The following is a 19,395-nucleotide window of genomic DNA, read 5'->3' as shown; positions in this document are numbered from 1 at the left end:
AAATAGATGGGGAAACAGTGGAAACAGTGTCAGACTTTCTTTTTCTGGGCTCCAAAATCACTGCAGATGGTGACTGCAGCCATGAAATTAAAAGACGCTTACTCCTTGGAAGGAAAGTTATGACCAACCTAGATAGCATATTCAAAAGCAGAGACATTACTTTGCCAACAAAGGTCCGTCTAGTCAAGGCTATGGTATTTCCTGTGGTCATGTATGGATGTGAGAGTTGGACTGTGAAGAAGGCTGAGCGCCCAAGAATTGATGCTTTTGAACTGTGGTGTTGGAGAAGACTCTTGAGAGTCCCTTGGACTGCAAGGAGATCCAACCAGTCCATTCTGAAGGAGATCAGCCCTGGGATTTCTTTGGAAGGAATGATGCTAAAGCTGAAACTCCAGTACTTTGGCCACCTCATGTGAAGAGTTGACTCACTGGAAAAGACTCTGATGCTGGGAGGGATTGGGGACAGGAGGAGAAGGGGACGACAGAGGATGAGATGGTTGGATGGCATCACTGAATCGATGGACGTGAGTCTGGGTGAACTCTGGGAGTTGGTGATGTGCCAGGAGCCAGCATGAGGAACTCCACCTGTGGCAAAGGTCATGAGGAAGGAGGCTCAGCATACACAAAGGCAGGATCGAGCCTCAGGAGTCCCCCTGGATATTCTCGAGCATCTACCCCCAAAAACCAGAGTCTGCCTACTTTACTGCTTTGTGCTCTCACCTCTGACTTTACGGGGGCTCTCCCCCACCAGCATTTCACTCTCTCTGAAAAAGAGTTAACTTACAGCTCCAGTTAATAAAGTTCCTGGGCATAATGGGAGTGTTTAAATCCAAACCCCTCAGATAGCTCTCTAACTCGCCTGACAAATTTACCCGGATTCCTACAGCTATGCATACAATTGTTTACAGTCTCCCAGCCGCGAGAGGCGCGGGAAGCTTAAGATATTCAAATAGCTTAGAGCCTCTCAGAGAGTTAGAAACTTGTCAGAATAAAACTAGCAAAAGATTTCATTGATGAGCCAATGCTTGCTGCCAAGTTTCCACATCTCCTATTTTGTATCCTTGAATGTGTATTAATTAGTATACTTGGTATGTAGAAAAATAAGTAGTGGCCTTGGTGTCAGCAACTTTAGACCCTTAAGGTAATAAATTCTTTCCTTTGTTGTAAACCCACTGCACCTCTGCCCTATAGGAATGCAACTTTATCTAACACCTTCGGAGGATGGCGCCAAACCTTAAAATAATTACTCTTAGAGAAAATAAGTCTTATGGATTGACAAACCTTTGTCAAGAGTCATAAAATGTTAATAGGCCTTTTGGCCAGAAGATGATGTAAATCACCTAAACCATTTGTATACCAATAAATTTGCAGGGAAAGAAACCCTGGTTTGGATAAGGATCAAAGACTGCTGACTTTGCATGATTTCATATCCCCTATTATCCTCTATGTGCAACTTAGGGTATAAAAGCCCCTGTTGAAAATAAAGCTACAGGCCTTGCTCACCAAAGCTTGGTCTCCCCATGTCATTCTTTCTTTCACATTCTGGCTGAGTCTTTCTGGAGCGCGGAGGTCCTCTGCGACCATTTATTTGCCTGGGCTTCTAAGACCCACTCGAGAAGGTGCCTAAGGCGGAGCACCTTCCGCTATTCGAGAGGGTGCCTGCGGCCTCCATGGTCACAGCTAACCTGATGTCACAGGTTATATTGATTTTCTGCGTAAACCAAGCTACTCAGCCTCTTTTCTCCACTGAATTTTCCTGCTGAGCTATCCTCATTCTATTACTCTTTATATCTCTAATTAATATTTAAATAAAGCCATTGTATCCTGTTCGCCGAAGCCGTCTCCCCTTCGAATTCCCTGGATCAGCCGGGGCTGGACCCCGGGCAGTGATGGACAGGGAGGCCTGGTGTGCTGTGATTCATGGGGTCGCAAGGAGTCGGACACAACTGAGCGACTGAACTGAACTGAACTGAACCTTTCCTTTTCTCCTTTGCTTTTCACTTCTCTTTTCTCAGCTATTTGTAAGGCCTCCTCCATTTTGCCTTTTTGGATTTCTTTTTCTTAGGGATGGTCTTAATCACTGCCTCCTGTACAATGTCACTAACCTCTGTCCATAGTTCTTCAGGCACTCTATTAGATCTAATCCCTTCAATCTATTTTTCACTTCCAATGTATAGTCGTAAGGGATTTGATTTAGGGCATACCTGAATGGTCTAGTGGTTTTCCCTACTTTCTTCAATATAAGTCTGAATTTGGCAATAAGGAGTTCATGATCTGAGCCACAGTCAGCTCCCAGTTTTGTTTTTGCTGACTGTATAGAGCTTCTCCATCTTTGGCTGCAAAGAATACAATCAATCTAATTTTGGTGTTGACTATCTGGTGATGTCCATGTGTACAGTCTTCTCTTGTGTTGTTGGAAGACGGTGTTTGCTATGACCAGTGCATTCTCTTGGCAAAACTCTGTTAGCCTTTGCCCTGCTTCATTTTGTACTCTAAGGCCAAACTTTCTTATTACTTCAGGTATCTCTTGACTTCCTACTTTTGCATTCCAGTCCCCTATGATGAAAAGGACATCTTTTTTAGATGTTAGTTCTAGAAAATCTTGTAGGTCATCATAGAACCATTCAACTTCAGCTTCTTCGGCATTAGTGGTTGGGGCATAGACTTGGATTACCGTGATAATGAATGGTTTGCCTTGGAAATGAACAGAGATCATTCTGTCATTTTTGAGATTGCAAACAAGTACTGCATTTCAGACTCTTTTGTTGACTATGAGGGTTACTCTATTTCTTCTAAAGTATTCTTGCCCACAGTAGTAGATATAATGGCCATCTGAATTAAATTCACCCATTCCAGTCCACTTTAGTTCACTGATTCCTAAAATGATTAGATGTTCACTCCTTCCATCTCCTGTTTCACCACTTCCAATTTACCTTGATTCACAGAATGTGTGGAATAGTGGTACACAAAAAATTACAGTCAGCCTTATCTCTTTCCTTTTGCAAAGAGTGGTCTAGGAGAATGAGCTGCACCCATTCAGAAGGGCTAGAGAGCAAGTACTCTTACTCTACTGGCTCCCATTTAAGGCCAGAACACACATAAAACATCCCGTAAAATGGTTGACAGTTCAGGAAATAGGAGTTTCAGAGAACAAGTGGAAAGGTTTGAAAGGGAGCAACAAGCAGGATTGGGAGAGAGTAAAAGGAAGCCAGGTCAGCACCAGAATAACAGTACAGAAGAAAAACAGATGATTGGAGGAACTAGGACAAAGATAACAGAGAATAAGACTTGCTGGGTTTATATGGCCAAAGGTTATCAAAATAATTAGTTTCAGCAGTTCTCTGATGGCTAGGGAGTTAGCACTAAGCCCTTGGCAATGGTTTGGTTAAAATCCCTCATTTACAGATGTGGGTAACATTTGAGTATCTATTATGTATTTTTCACATTATGTAAAGTGCAATACACACACAACTTTAGTTAAGCCTTCCACCTACACTTTTCCTCATTTTATAAATGAGGGAACTGAGGATCACAGAAGCAAAGTGACCAGCCCTGGGCTGTATTATTTAGTGACACTGAGGACCCAGACTTCTTTTTCAAATCTAAATAAGTATGGAAATATAAAAAAGAATTTGAAATTAGAACATCTTTAGTCACTTTCTTCTTCCTTTTTTTAGTCACTTTCTACCAGTGAGATCTTGTATGTTTTTAAGTCCACTAAGCCTGTCTACCAAACAAGGTTTTATTGCAAAGATTAAGCAACAACTACAAGATAAATCCTAGTAGCTATCTTTTTAAACTTATTTTCAAATGTGAATTTCTTACTTGGTTTATTTCAAACACAAATTCAAAGTTTCTAAATTAATGCCTACAGATTTTACAGTTAGAAGACTGAGGTAGAGAGGAAGGATCTACAATCTGTGGCTCCCTAGCATATTTAGGATCAAGTCCAAGCTTCAGAGTTTCAGGTCTTTAATACTATGGCCCCAGCCCACCTCTCTAGCCACATCTCTCACTACTGACTTACACAAATATAATACTTAACCTCTGGCAACTATTAAGTTTTAAAAACATATGATATAATTACCCCATTTTATAGTTCCACCTAAATTATTTAATCTATTTCAATGTGTTCTCCAAGGCCTAAATAAAATTCACCTTGAGTGTAAAGCCTAACCTTGTCCCCAACTGTTGAGAAATGATGGCTCTACCTTCTGAACTTCTGTATCGCTTTGCTTTACCTCCCTCAGAGTATTTACTGCCTTTTAATTTAGTCAAGCATGAAAAAATTTCATTTCTTCCAGTGGAGCTTACATCCCTTGAAGGTAGTTGGAAGAAAGGTACCATTTACTTTGCATCTCTGAAGTGCCAACTGCTTTTCTAGTGTGTGTGTATACACATTACAGTATACACACACACACACACATTATTTCAGGTAATCTTTGTGACACCCCACAAAGCAGAAATCTATTTTTTACACATAACGATACTGAAAGTCACAGAGGTTAAACAATTTGCTTACAGTCTTAAGGCCAGTAAGCGACGCAGCTCAGATGTGAATCTTGCTCTTTCTAAACCAAAGCCTAGGTTCTTAACTATACACTTTCCAGAAACCATGGGCATATCCTCACTACTGATTGCTTTCTATCTATCCACAGAAAAAACATCAATGGACTTTTTGTCATTAAGTATTAGCAGAAAGGATTTGATATAGGGTATCTGCTCTCCTGCTTTTCAAGACTAAGAACAGACTTCTCAGACCCAACACGACTAATATGAGATTAGAATAAAGATGAATAGATCCAAATCCTGCTTCCAGGAAGGAAAAGTAAAAAACCACTACTGTCCCATTCCTGCATTTATAAATTCCTTCTCCTCTGAGGTTTCCACCATCTGGTTGTATCAATCCTTACCCCTCCTCCTCATCTGTCTTCTACCACCCTCCCGATTAATCCCTTATATTCACTGCACCTGGGTCACAATCTCTCTTCTCCGCATCCTGAATCACTTCACTACTGATGCAGAAGACTCGTCCCATACAACAGCCTCCCAGTTCCCTGTCACACTCAGCTTCACCAGCCTTCACCTTTGCTGTACTTCAGCAATCCACACACAGACCTAGCTGTCAGTGAGAAGAGCTTCACATCAGACAATTTAACTCTAGAATTCCACTTTCTGACCACAGCCTCTGGTTTTTTTTCCTATTTTACTTCCACCACATTTGCTCACTGATCTCACTCAAAAAATCACAAAACCTCTAAGTCCCAAACTGAAATCATTATCCAATATTTCCTGTCTCAGTTAATGTCACCGTCATCTCTGCAGTCACCCGAATCAAAAACCTGAACATCACAGTGGGCTACTCGCCCTCTGGTCTACACACCCACCCAATCATAAAGCCTCACAGATTCTCTCAACTTCATCCCTCTCTTCATCCCCATAATCACATTTTAAAATTATTCAAGCATATCTATAAAAACCTTCCAGTGATTTAAAAAAATCACCCATTGAATTCATTTCAAGATACTTATGCATACAAGGTTCACCATGACATGGACTCTGATTGTATTTCCAGTCTCACAACTTACCACTTGTATCGCCATTGTTATTTCTTAGCAGTACCAAACTGCTTGTGGTTCCCTAGGCAAGCTATTGGAGAAGGCAGTGGCATCCCACTCCAGTGTTCTTGCCTGGAGAATCCCAGGGACGGCGGAGCCTGGGCTGCCGTCTATGAGGTTGCACAGAGTCGGACACGACTGAAGCGACTTGGCAGCAGCAGCAGCAGGCAAGCTATTCCTTTTCTCACACTGATGTCTTTCCTCAAACTATTCTTTCTATGTAAAGCACATTTTTTTTACTCATCTTTGTCTGACTTACTTCTACTTACCATTTAGGACTTGGGCCAGGTGTCATCTCTTCCTCAAGCCTTCCCTCAAGTCCTGAGCTAGTCTGAGTGCCCTCACCTTGGTGCAAGTATCAAGCAGCAAAGCTCTCACTTTTTATTCTGAGATGACCTATTTTAGCATCTAATTTACCATTTCCACAAGGATTGCAAATGTATCTTACTTATCTCTGTCTACCCAGTTAACATAGTACATAGCATAGTGCCTGACATACAGTAGATACATTAAGTATAAAGTTTAGAAGACGTTGCCTTTACATTTTCAGTAGGATAGTCACACCAGTTCTTTCTCATAGTTTTTTAGTATTTCCCACTATTAACTCCAAGTCCTTTGAAGGGAAGGAATCAGAGCTTTTCCTGAGTCTGTACAGTTCTGTACAGAACGGTGCTATACAAAGTCTTATCCAACTTACATAAAAGGGAAACAGTATTTGCACAAACATACCAGAAATCAAAACTTGACCTGTGCTGCAAACTTCAACCAATTGAAAAAATGAAGACATAAGAAGAAAGATAAAGAACCAATTCTGACTGCTGGTATGTGCTTGTTTATGTTAATTTGTTTAAAATATAAATAGGGTCCCAGATACAAGAGCTTGACATTTTATCTATAAGGCCATCACATCTCTCCTAAGTTTAAAAAATTACTAACCTGCAGGCTTTCTTAGGCAGGGGTTCAGGATGTTGGTAAAGATCCTGTTTAAAAACATAATCCCAAAAACCAAGGCTAAGTGATGAAAAAGTAAAAAAAAAAAAAAAAATGCTGGTTGGTATGTGAGCAACAACAACAACAAAATGTCCTTTTTCATAGTAATTTTGGGTCTCGTGTTGGTAGTTATAAAGAGAGCAAAGAGGTCAATATAATAAAGCATTTCCCTCTCCAACTAAATATTAAATTGCAGTCTGGCATCAAATGAGATCTCAAATGCTTTTCCAGTATAAAAAATAATAAGCTCTTCTATTTGCATGGTGCACTGCAACATTTCAATATACACAGGCTCATTTGATAGTGTTTATAGACATTTTTTAAAATGAGGGAAAAGCCAAAATTTTCCACAAAATAAGAACTTTTAGTTGGTTTAAACAAACAGTACTAGATGTCTTTTTTTTTTAAAGTTCAAAACGCAGTACCGAAATGCGTAAAGGAATAGAGTACCTTATATTTAAGCAGGTCTCTCCTTGGAGCCAAAAGAGTTTCTTGCAGAAATAGGTTTTGTCTCCTGGCTTACACTAAGAAGCGCTCCATTAAAGGGCAAACTAGAGTTCATTTAGAGAAGGAATGAGAGAACCGCAGACTATGACAAACAACTGAAGGCAAGTGGAATCAGTTAAGACAAGGTTCCGGGGACATGATCTTCAGCTATCTTAATGGGTGTCCATAAGGGAACAGAAGTAGGAAGAATTGGAGGCATCTACTTCTTTCAACCAAAACAAACAAAAATTTCGAAACACCAAAGCTTTGCAGGAACGAATAGGTTTCCTAGGGAAGAGATTAGTTTCCCGTCACTGGAGAAGATCTTCAAATAGACTGGTCAAATTATTAGGGTAGAATTTGGGATTTTCGAAGCTACTTTGGTACGGGGCGAGAGAAACGGATCCTAGATGACTTTTAAATTCCTTTCCAATGTGGAGACGTTCTGGGGTTCACCTATCTCCTAGAAACCCCTTTTCATTCCTCTGGGGCTGGCCCACAGCCGTGCCCACGTGTCCAAGCCCTCCCGGCCCCCGGCTCACCTCAGTGCCCAGAGTCCCCCGCCCCCGTCGGAGGCTGGAAACAAGCTCTGCCCGCCCGTTTCCGGCGGCACACGTGAGTTGTCCCGGCGCAGCTCCCGCAGCCGGAGCCAGCCCGGAGGACGCGGCTGACAGCTCCCCGCCCTTCGCACCTCCGACCCTCGGCTGGGCCAGGAAGCCCGCCGACCTCGGTCCTAGCCCGCCCCGAACCGGATCCGGCCGGCGAGGATCCACAGGCATCTCTCAGCTCTCCTGTCGGAGCAGACTGACAGCTCCTCCGACTCCTGGCCCTCGGCCCAAAGCCAACACTCTCCGGCCGACCCAGCCCCGCTAGCTTGGACAGAACGACCCCCGCTCGGACCGCACGCGATGCTGACCCTCCAGAGTCCCCGTGTCCTTGAGTTTTTCCCTTGCGGAGCCCCGGGGTGCCCCTACTGAGAGAGGGCCGCGGGCCGGATACTGGGCCCCGCCGGACCGGCCGCGGATGCAGAACGCCGCGGGGGTTCCCGGACCGCTGAGTAGGCGGGCGACAGCAGCGCTCGGACCCCTGACAGGCTGACCGGCCAGGACACACAGACGGACAGTAGGGCCCGAGGGGCGGGGGCAGCGGCCCGGCCGGTCCCGGCGCCTCCTTCTCGCCCGGGGCGGCCCCTGGCGGCCCAGGCCCCTCAGGGCGCGGGCTTTCCTGGCGAGCGGAGGCGGCCACCGAGGCGCTTACCTGCGGGCGCAGCGACGGCGCGGGGCGGCTCACTCCCTGCCCGCCGCCATGTTTCCGCTGCGCAGCGAGCTAGAGAGGACGCGCGGAGGGGGCGGGCGGGGGCGGCTCCGGAGATCGGCGGCGGCCGGTCGGCCGGCGGGCTGGCGGGCGGCAGGGGGCTCGACCGAGGCGGCGGCGGCGGCGGCGGCGGCGGCTGAGGCGGGGGCGGGGCGGGGGCTCCCTGGCCCCGCCCCCCGGGCCTCCCGCCGTGGGGTGGCGCGCGCCTGGGCGGTTGGGCCCGCGCGGAGCCGGGGGCCGGAGGAGGTAGGGGGGCGTGTGTCGAGGGGGTGGTGAGCACGGGTAGGGCGCCCCCAAGCGGCCCGGCCTAGCCAGCGCCCGCTGTCGGCCTCCTCCCGCCTTATAGCCCGCGGCCCAGATCCACACCTCCACTGGCCCTGCGCACCCCCTCTCAAGGGAGGGTAAACTGAGGCGTGGAGAGGGCTCGTGGACCCGGTGGTGGGTGACATTAAGCGAGTTAGCTCGAATCTCTACCGCAGGACCTTCACCTCTAAAGGAATATTGTTCAATCCAGACGGTTGGTGTGAAGATAAAATAAGTTAATGCTTGTGAAGCCCACAAGAAACAGTGCTGGGCACCCAGTAAGTAAATGCTCAGTAAATAGAAGATGCCACCGTCCTTTAACTGGTTGATCCATTCAACAAGTACTTAATGCATTGAGCCCTATCCATGTACCTGTTTTCAGGCTCGTTCTGTCAATAAACAGTTTTTGCTGCACTCCTCTGGTTAAATGCCTGTCCACTTGGACCATCCCTGGTTTAACAGAGAGGAAACTGAAGCTCTGGGAGGTGAAGCTACTTGTCCGAGGTCACCCAGCCAGTAAATGACTGAGTGGAGATTCACCTCCAACCTGACTTCAAAGCCTGTGCTCTGCCAGCAGGGAGACATCAGCTGTCAGGATAGGTCAGAGGAGGCACTTTGAGAGTCAAACCCTTTCAAGTTCGTTCTTGAAAGAGCCTGCAAGGAAGAAGCTTATTTCAGGCAGGGGGATGGATGTGTGTAAGGGCATAAAGACACATGATAGGGGATGGCTGGTTGGTGTGACTGGTGGAGCGGGAATATGGGAGACTGTGGATATGGTGCTGAAGGAGGTCTTTGTGTATCTAGAATGACAATTAATGTCTTTGTATGTAATTTATTTTATAGGCCAATGGTTTTCATAGTGTGTAGTCTGGTACTCCTTGGTGTCCCTGAGATGTTTCAGAGGTCAGTAAGCTCAAAATTATTTTCATAATAGTGCTAAATGTGATTTGCTTTTTTCACTGTGATTCTCTCATGAGTGTACAGTGAAGTTTTCCACAGACTACAGGACAGATGATATTTCAACACATTAAATGCGGAAACAGATTTGAGAATCCAGCTGTCTTCTTTAAGCCAGGTGTTAAAAAAACTTCTACAAATGTAAGACACCACTTTTCTCATCAATATTTTGTTTTAGAAATTACAGAAAATTTTAATTAAAATGTGGTTATGTTACCATGTGATGGGTTTATTGTAATTTTAAGTGAATTAACAAAATTTTAGAAATTTCTGTGTTAATTCCTAACATGGTAAGTGTTGTTAGAAGTAACAAACAGCACATGAAAAATCTCTTCAAGTTCCTCCATAATTTTTAGAGTGGAAAGGGGTCCTGAGCCCAAAAGGCTTAGGAATACCTGCAATAGCCACTGAGAGGCTATTGAAGTTGTAAGTAGGAGAGTGACTAAATCAGATTTTCATTTCAGAAAGCTTTCAAGATCCCAGCCCAGCCTGGAGGGGTGAGTTCACGAGGCATAGGCATGCTAGACAGAAGGACAGAAACGGAGAAGTGCGGGGCTGGTAAGCAACAGAGCTAGGGCCCAGATGAGACTGGTCTTTTTATTCTTCATTTGGTATCCCTCACCACCTGACAAGCACCAGAGTGAATGTTTTATTCCTTCATTTCCACTGAGTGCTGTGTAGGGAGGCTTCTGCTCACATTTGCTATGGACGTTAGAGCCCTTTCTGACCCCACCACACTGTTTCTGCTTCTCATTGCCCACTTTCTAAGCAGTGAAGTGGGGGAGGCAGATGAGAGGAAAAGAGGAGGTTACCGATGGTCGTGTGAGTGAGCCTGAGAATCCTGGCAGAGGGTTCCGCAGAGCTACACAGCCCAGGGTATCCTTCACATACTTTGAGGGCTCACAGGTGAGGGGAAAAACAATTGTATCAAAACCTCTGCTGTCAGGAAAGCTATTTTTGAAGTGAGGTTCCCCAAAGTTTTGAGACTCTGTTCCTTAACATTAAAAAAAAAAAAAAAAGAGTCCATATCCATTGAGAATCTTCTAAAGGTATATTATAAACTTCCTAGCCATCCTTATTTAAGAAACAGAAGTAAATTTAGTATTTTCTTGATTTATTATAAACATGCACTGGTAGCAATCAGGCTTTATTATTAAGGAATCCTCTTGGACTATCGAGTTAAGGACTCTATTTCACCTTAATGGATGGCTCCAGAATGCTGTGCTTTGGGGATTCTCATGGGGGTTTCTTAAAGTTTCTGGTTTTCAGTTGCCACTTCTCCTGCTGTCATTATGCCTATCCCTTTTATCAGATCAGATCAGATCAGTCGCTCAGTCGTGTCTGATTCTTTGCGACCCCATGAATAGCAGCACACCAGGCCTCCCTGTCCATCACCAACTCCCGGAGTTCACTGAGACTCATGTCCATCGAGTCAGTGATGCCATCCAGCCATCTTATCCTCTGTCGTCCCCTTCTCCTCTTGCCCCCAATCCCTCCCAGCATCAGATTCTTTTCCATTGAGTCAACTCTTCGCATGAGGTGGCCAAAGTATTGGAGTTTCAGCTTTAGCATCATTACTTCCAAAGAAATTCCAGGGCTGATCTCCTTCAGAATGGACTGGTTGGATCTCCTTGCAGTCCAAGGGACTCTCAAGAGTCTTCTCCAACACCACAGTTCAAAAGCATCAATTCTTGGGCGCTCAGCCTTCTTCACAGTCCAACTCTCACATCCATACATGACCACAGGAAATACCATAGCCTTGACCAGACGGACCTTTGTTGGCAAAGTAATGTCTCTGCTTTTGAATATGCTATCTAGGTTGGTCATAACTTTCCTTCCAAGGAGTAAGCGTCTTTTAATTTCATGGCTGCAGTCACCATCTGCAGTGATTTTGGAGCCCAGAAAAATAAAGTCTGACACTGTTTCCACTGTTTCCCCATCTATTTCCCATGAAGTGATGGGACCAGATGCCATGATCTTCATTTTCTGAATGTTGAGCTTTAAGCCAACTTTTTCACTCTCCACTTTCACTTTCATCAAGAGGCTTTTTAGTTCCTCTTCACTTTCTACCATAAGGGTGGTGTCATCTGCATGTCTGAGGTTATTGATATTTCTCCTGGCAACCTTGATTTCAGCTTGTGTTTCTTCCAGCCCAGCGTTTCTCATGATGTACTCTGCATATAAGTTAAATAAACAGGGTGACAATCTAATTTGCTGAAGCCAAGAAGGTGCATAGTCTAAGCTTACTGGAGTTGCATCAAATAGCCTCTGAGCAAGGGTCTGAGGGACTCTCCTGAGATGAGGTACTAGAAAGGTCAACTGCACAGGCAATAAAGTGGGGTAGTTGATGATGAGCTGTGGCCTTAGCCTTAACTTACTTGGTTTCACTTTCTTCCTCTATAAAATGGGGACAGTCACATACAGTACCTATCATGTTGAGTTGCTAAAAGGATTAACCCAAAGCATTTAGTTGTGTATTATCAGTTCTGTTCATAGATCAATTTATTCTTAGCTCCAGTTCCATTAGATAATTCCATAGGAGTCCTCAAACTCTATGGGTTAAAGACCAGAATCATGACTCTCCATCCTAAACCTTCTCTTTCTGTCTGTGCTCCCCATTTCAGACAATGCCACCACCATACTCCCAGTCACCCAATCTTAAAACTTAGTAGTGCTTCTTTTTAAATCTTTTTTTTTTTTTTTTCCTTTTCCAGCCATGCTGTGCAGCTTGCAGGATCTTAGTTCTCAGTCGGGGATTGTACCTGGGCAACAGCCGTGGAAGTGCTGAGTCTTAACCACTGGACCACCAGGGATTTTCTGGTAGTACCTCTTAAAATTCCTCCCTGTCCTCCACATCCAGTCAGTTTTCAAAGCACACTGCCTTTTCCCTAGTCAAGGTGCTGTTCCCTGGACTATCAGAGATGTAACCTAATTCTTGACTCTCTTCTCTCTACTTGCCTTCCGCAACTGCCAGATCCTGGAAACATCATGCCTGCAGGACGAATTCCACACTTTTTAGCCCTGTCTTCAAGGTTCACTGGGCTTCCCAGGTGGCTCAGTGATAGAGAATCCCCCTGCCAATGCAGGAGACACAAGAAACGCAGGTGCTATCCCTGGGTGGCGAAGGTCCCCTGGAGGAGGAATGGCAACCCACTCCAGAATTCTTGCCTGAGAAATTCTATGGACAGAGGAGCCTGGCAGGATACAGTCCATGGGGTCGCAAAAGTTGGACACAACTGAGCACATCAAGGGTCATTATGATCTGGCCACAACTCTGTTTCTGAATTTATTTCTCTCCTTCTTTATTTACTCCTTGATTCACATGTAAATTTTCTACATTTTTCCTTTGCTGTCCTTTTCGACATATGTTCTTTGCTTCTCTTGGTTTTTCCATATATTGTTCTGTCTTCTAGAATACCTTGGTCTCCATCTTTGTGTGTCCAAACCTTACCCATCTTTTAAAACTTTGATTCTATGCTGCCTTCAAAAGCCTTACATGATCCTCTAGCTTGTGTGTGCTGTGTTTAGTCGCTCAGTTGTGTCCGACTCTGCAACCCCATAGACTGTAACCCCCACTAGGCTCCTCTGTCCATGGGGATTCTCCAGGCAGGAATACTGGAGTGGGTTGCCATGTCCTCTTCCAGGGGATCTTCCCAACCAGATATTGAATCCAGGTCTTCCACGTTGCAGGCGGATTCTTTACTGTCTGAGCCACCAGGGAAGCTTCCCCTCCAGCTTGTATAATAAAAGCCAACATTTATGTAATGCTAAGTAAGAACCAGGAACTCTTCTGGGTGCTTTATGTGCACCATCTTATTTAACTTTTATGACAATTTAATTTTCACAGCAAATCTATGCAGTGAGAGTTACTAGGATCTGCATTTTACAGATGAGAAAACTGAGGAACAGGAAGCTAAAGTGACTTGTCCAAGGTTACAGAACTAGTAAATGGTGAAGCCAGAATGGGAATCCAGGCAGCCTGGCTCCTGGTAGCTCTCAGGTCAGGGCATGCAAACCTCTCTTAGGGCCTTGGTCACTTTCTGCCTCCTTATTGGTTAACATGACTTATCTTGTCTACTTGAAAGTGAAAGTGCTAGTTGCTCAGTCATGTCCCCTCTTTGCAACCCCATGTGCTGTAGCCCACCTGGCTCCTCTGTCCATGGGATTCTCCAGGCAAGAATACTGAAGTGGGTAGCCATTTCCTTCTCCAGGGGATCTTCCTGACCTAGGGATCGAACTTGGGGTCTCCTGCACTGCAGGCAGATTCTTTACCATCTGAGCCACCTGTCTTGTCCATATTTACACACTAAGTTTTTTGAGAGTAGATTAAAAAAATGATCTATAACAGTATCTTCTGAATTTCTTGAACTGGTAAATATTTATTTAATTTTTTAAAATGGATATAAAGTCAACAAAATATTCTATAGCAATAAGAATAAATGATCCAGAGCAGGATTGACAAACAATGGTCCTTGGGCTAAATCTGACCCAATTCCTATTTGTGTATGGTCCAAGAGCTAAGATCTTTTTTTCCAAATTTTATTTTTTTTTAATTATGGAAGTATGATAACACATTTATAGGATACTTGGAAAATATAGAACAAGGTTACATATAGTTTCACCATATAATTATTTTAAGTAGATAAATTAAGACTTACAGTTGGAATTTCAATAACAAACTCTCAAGAATTATTGGAATGAATATGTAGAGAAGTATAAGGATTGTGAACTGATTAAACATAATATTTATACAATTTTTATACAACAGCGGGATACAAATTCAAGTTCCAATAGACTGTAAACTAGGAGACATTGAAAGATATCCATGAACATAAAACAAGATGTGAAATTTCATGGTCTAAAGGTATTGCAGTCATACCACAAATTCTCATCACTGTGGAATTATGTTAGAAATCAATATCAAAAGGTATTTAAAAGTAATCCACATATGTTCAAGTGCAATGTGACATTTACCAAGAGAGATCTTCGACTTAGCCGTTGAAAGCCTCCATAAAGTTAGAATGAGAAAAACAGAGGGTGATTGCAGAGAAAAAAGCATTTACATAAGAAATTAGTGTCAAAATGAGAAATTAATATTAAAGATACTTTCAACAAAATCCCATGTACATGGAAATTAAATTATTTTACACTTTTTAAGTGGTTGAAAAAAGAATATGTCATGACATGGGAAACTTCTATGCATATAAAGGTTTATCAGAATTCAGACAGGATTTCTATGGCTACTTTTGTTATCACAGTGGGTTTTATGACATGTAAAGCCTGCAGTATTTACTCTTTGGCCATTTATAGAAAAACTTGCCAACCCCTGACCTAGAGCTACATGTAGTAAAATGAAAAGGTCTTTGAAACAGCACTGAACAAAAAAGTATAAGCAGTATGCCACTTGTATAAACCTTAAAAATAAGTGAAACAGCACCAATTTTATTTAGGGACCCACATGCAGTACAAGTATAAAGACATGCATGGAAACAATAAATAATAAATTCAGGGGAAAGGTTATCTCTAGGAGTTGGGGTGGACATGCCTTTGGAGAAGAGTACACAGGGAATTTTAACTGTTTGCAAGCAAGGTGGAGGGTATACAGCATCCCTTGTGTTAAAAATTAAAACATAACATGTAATACTGACAAAAATGTTTCATAAGAAATGAATGAATGAGGTTAGGGACTCTCTGTTTTCGCTGGTTGAAAATGTATTTGGCTTTTACCTATAGCTAATGTGTTTGACTGTGTGGATCACAATAAACTGTGGAAAATTCTGAAAGGGATGGGAATACCAGACCACCTGACCTGCCTCTTGAGAAATCTATATGCAGGTCAGGAAGCAACAGTTAGAACTGGACATGGAACAACAGACTGGTTCCAAATAGGAAAAGGAGTACGTCAAGGCTGTATATTGTCACCCTGCTTATTTAACTTATATGCAGAGGACATCATGAGAAACGTTGGGCTGGAAGAAACACAAGCTGGAATCAAGATTGCCGGGAGAAATATCAATAACCTCAGATACGCAGATGACACCACCCTTATGGCAGAAAGTGAAGAGGAACTAAAAAGCCTCTTGATGAAAGTAAAAGTGGAGAGTGAAAAAGTTGGCTTAAAGCTCAACATTCAGAAAACGAAGATCATGGCATCTGCTCCCATCACTTAATGGGAAATAGGGAAACAGTGGAAATAGTGTCAGACTTTATTTTGGGGGCTCCAAAATCACTGCAAATGGTGCTTGCAGCCATGAAGTTAAAAGACGCTTACTCCTTGGAAGGAAAGTTATGACCAACCTAGATAGCATATTCAAAAGCAGAGACATCACTTTGCTAACAAAGTCTGTCTAGTCAAGGCTATGGTTTTTCCAGTGGTCATGTATGGATATGAGAGTTGGACTGTGAAGAAAGCTGAGCACCAAAGAATTGATGCTGTTGAACTGTGGTGTTGGAGAAGACTCTTGAGAGTCCCTTGGACTGCAAGGAGATCCAACCAGTCCATTCTGAAGGAGATCAGCCCTGGGTGTTCTTTGGAAGGACTGATGCTGAAGCTGAAACTCTAGTACTTTGGCCCCCTCATGCGAAGAGTTGACCCATTGGAAAAGACTCTGATGCTGGGAGGGATTGGGGGCAGGAGGAAAAGGGGACGACAGAGGATGAGATGGCTGGATGGCATCACCGACTCGATAGACATGAGTTTGAGTGAACTCTGGGAGCTGTTGATGGACAGGGAGGCCTGGCGTGCTGTGATTCATGGGGTCACAAAGAGTCAGACACAACTGAGCAACTGAACTGAACTGAGGGTGTTATGGTAAAATATAAAACTGAAGTCTCCTGCTCAGATGGTGTGGAGTTGGCTCAAATTCATGTCCATTGAGTTGGTGATGCTATCTAACCATCTCATCCTCTGCCATTCCCTTCTCCCTTTCCCTTAATCTTTCACAGCATCAGGATCTTTCTGATGAATCAGCTTTTTGCATCAGGTGGCCAAAGTATTGGAGCTTCAGCTTCAGCATCAGTCCTTCTAATGAATGTTCAGTGTTGATTTCCTTTAGGATTGACTGGTTTGATTTCCTTGCAATCCAAGAGACTCTCAAGAGTTTTGTCCAGCACCACAATTCTAAAGCATCAATTCTTTGGCACCCAGCCTTCTTTATGGTCCAACTCACATCCATACATGACTGTTGGAAAAACCATAGCTTTGACTATATGGACCTTTGTCGGCAAAGTGATGTCTCTGCTTTTTAATACACTATCTAGGTTTGTCATAGCATTCCTTCCAAGGAGCAAGAGTCTTTTAATTTTATGGCTGCAGTCACCATCTGTAGTGATTTTGGAGCCCAAGAAAATAAAATCTGTCACTGCTTCCACTTTTTCCCAGGAATTTCAGGGGCCATCTTAAAATTCTGCTTCCTACACCTAGCGAGAAGTGTTCTCTTAAACACTTCTCTATGAATTCTCCTGGCAGTTTGTAACTTATTAATAGCACAGTATGCATTGTATCACTATTATTAGGGCACATTTTAAAATTGCTTTTCTAGGCTGAAAATGTCTTGAAATCAGGAAACTTGTCTATACCTGTAGCTCTAATGCTTCAAACGAGGCAGTTACATGAAGAGGATATTCCTACATGTTTGCTGAAAAATTAAAAGTGTGCATATTATCGTTTGAATCCTTACTTCTTTTTTAGATCCAGATCAAAACTCCTCTGACACGTCTCAGGAAGAATTAATAGCTCCCTCCCTGTGCTGTCACTTGATATCATCTCTGTATGAAATGTGTCACCTTAAAGTATCTTAAGTTAGACTATAGTTTCTTGAAGGTAGCACTTCACTTTTATTCCACTTTGTATCCCAGAACACAGCACATCATAGATTTCATTAATTGTTTAATGTTTAAAATGTTTAAAGGAAAGTGTAAAGGGTTTAAAAACGGAGGCAGGTGTAGAGTAGATTTGGGCTATGACCAGACCCTTGGGAAAGAGTCATAGGTGGGAGAAGCCAAGAGATACAGAGACAGTGGCGAGGGAAGAAGACAGGCAGATCTGTAAGGATGTGATATTTTTTTTTAAAGAAGGGGTGCTACAAAATCCCAAGTCTGCTGTTTTATATATCTCATTAAGGAATAAAGCTGAAGAACACTCTATTAAGGACAGCATGAAGGAGCAAAGATTATTCCAGGACTGACAATTAGGGAACGGTGTTTTATCAAGTTGCTGGGTGGACAGTGACCCTGCAATGCAGGAGACCTGGGTTCGATCTCTGGGTCAGGAAGATCCCCTGGAGAAGGGAGAGTTGGTAAATGAAAAGGAGAAATGGCTTCTGGTGCTTAAAGAAAGTAGGGATGGCGGTTTTGGCAGGAGGCTCTGAAAAAACCTGCAAGCTCTTAACTTACTCCTGGATTTGGATTTTTTTCTCTTTCACGTCTTCTTCTGGTTGTTGGCCTTCTGTGACTTCTTTTCTGCTTCATGCCTCCAGTACTCTTGCCTGGAAAATCCCATGGACGGAGGAGCCTTGGTAGGCTTCAGTCCGTGGGGTCTCTAGGAGTCAGGCACGACTGAGCGACTTCACTTTAACTTTCACTTTCATGCATTGGAGAAGGAAATGGCAACCTACTCCAGTGTTCTTGCCTGGAGAATCCCAGGGATGGAGGAGCCTGGTGGGCTGCCATCTATGGGGTCGCACAGAGTCGGACACGACTGAAGCAACTTAGCAGCAGCAGCAGCAAGATCATTAAAAGGCTTCCCAGGTGGCTCAGTGGTAAAGAATCTGCCTGCAGTGCAAGCGATGTGGGTTCGATACCTGGGTCAGGAAGATCCCCTAGAGAAGGAGATGGCAACCCACTCCAGCATTCTTGCCTGGGAAATCACATGCACAGAGGAGCCTGGCAGGCCACACAGCCCGTGGGGATGCAAAAGAGTCAGACACAACTTAGAGACTAAGCAACAGCAACACACTAAGTTTGGGATCAGAAGTATGGTTGGACATTTTCTGACTGATTCACCAGGAGCCCTGAATGTTCTGGAAACGGGAGGATGGGATAACAAGTCCGTTGTTGGATTAGAAGTGGGCTCGTTACCACTGAAACACATGCCTTGACTGTAGGGGAATAATGCTGGAGAACCAAAGGATGACAGAAGAGCCCCAGTTCTCCTTAAATGATGGTCAAAGGCAGGTTCGTTTAGACCTTCCCTCCAATTCTGTTGCTCACAACCCATGGGTTTATTGGCTGTCTGGCGAGTTATACTCCCTGTGCAAGACTCTTGGGAGAGACCCCAACAGGGCACACTGCTTACCCTCGAGGAGTTTACAGTCCCACGAGAAAGAGGATTATAATACAAGGCAGGAAGTTAAAGTACCAAGAGGGAAATGCAATCAAAATAATGCAGTGTTTGGAAGAGATTGTTTCATAGAGAAGGAGGACTTGAATGATGGGTAGGGGAAGTTGGAGGTGGTGGAGAGAGTATGAGAGGTATGGGGCATTGTATGGAGAAGGTATAACAAGCTAGGGACAGAACACACTGAAGAAATGGCAAGTAGTTTCATATGGCTAGAGCCAAGGATTCTTATTAGGGAGACACAGTCAAAAAGCTGGAGACAGAGAATGAGGCTTAGCTATGGAGAGTCTCAACTGTCAGCTAAGAATCTCGAGAGTGTGTTGGGTAGGGTGAGCAGAGGATAGAGGGGTGGAGGGGGCTTGAGAGCTGGTAGGGGTGGATGGGGAGAGC

The 19,395-nt window shown here is 43.8% G+C and overlaps 1 protein-coding gene and 1 long non-coding RNA gene across 7 annotated transcripts in view; one reads left to right on the top strand and one right to left on the bottom strand.

Annotated features, from left to right (window-relative positions):
* Positions 1–8,564, bottom strand: part of SCMH1 (Scm polycomb group protein homolog 1) — a 224,371-nt gene extending 215,807 nt beyond the window's left edge. For 2 of the 5 annotated variants that reach the window (XM_061412328.1, XM_061412331.1), the window contains exon 1: positions 8,352–8,564. The gene's annotated coding sequence lies outside the window, so the exon portion shown is untranslated. The remainder of the gene's footprint in view (positions 1–8,351) is intronic. The other 3 variants (XM_061412333.1, XM_061412332.1, XM_061412324.1) reach the window with 2 other exon arrangements.
* A 32-nt stretch (positions 8,565–8,596) lies between these two features.
* LOC133244755 (uncharacterized) lies at positions 8,597–17,340 on the top strand. 2 transcript variants are annotated; one of them, XR_009735510.1, is made up of 3 exons: positions 8,597–9,809; positions 10,133–10,226; positions 12,383–17,340. It is a non-coding gene; the product is annotated as an uncharacterized LOC133244755 (long non-coding RNA). The 2 variants fall into 2 exon arrangements; XR_009735509.1 differs by having other exon boundaries at positions 8,597–10,226.
* The last annotated feature ends 2,055 nt before the right edge of the window (positions 17,341–19,395 follow it).

Source organism: Bos javanicus, chromosome 3, assembly GCF_032452875.1.
Source record: "Bos javanicus breed banteng chromosome 3, ARS-OSU_banteng_1.0, whole genome shotgun sequence".
NCBI classification, from domain to species: domain Eukaryota; kingdom Metazoa; phylum Chordata; class Mammalia; order Artiodactyla; family Bovidae; genus Bos; species Bos javanicus.
The sequence above is the reverse complement of the archived record's forward strand: the minus strand, read 5'-3'. Positions and strand labels throughout refer to the sequence as shown.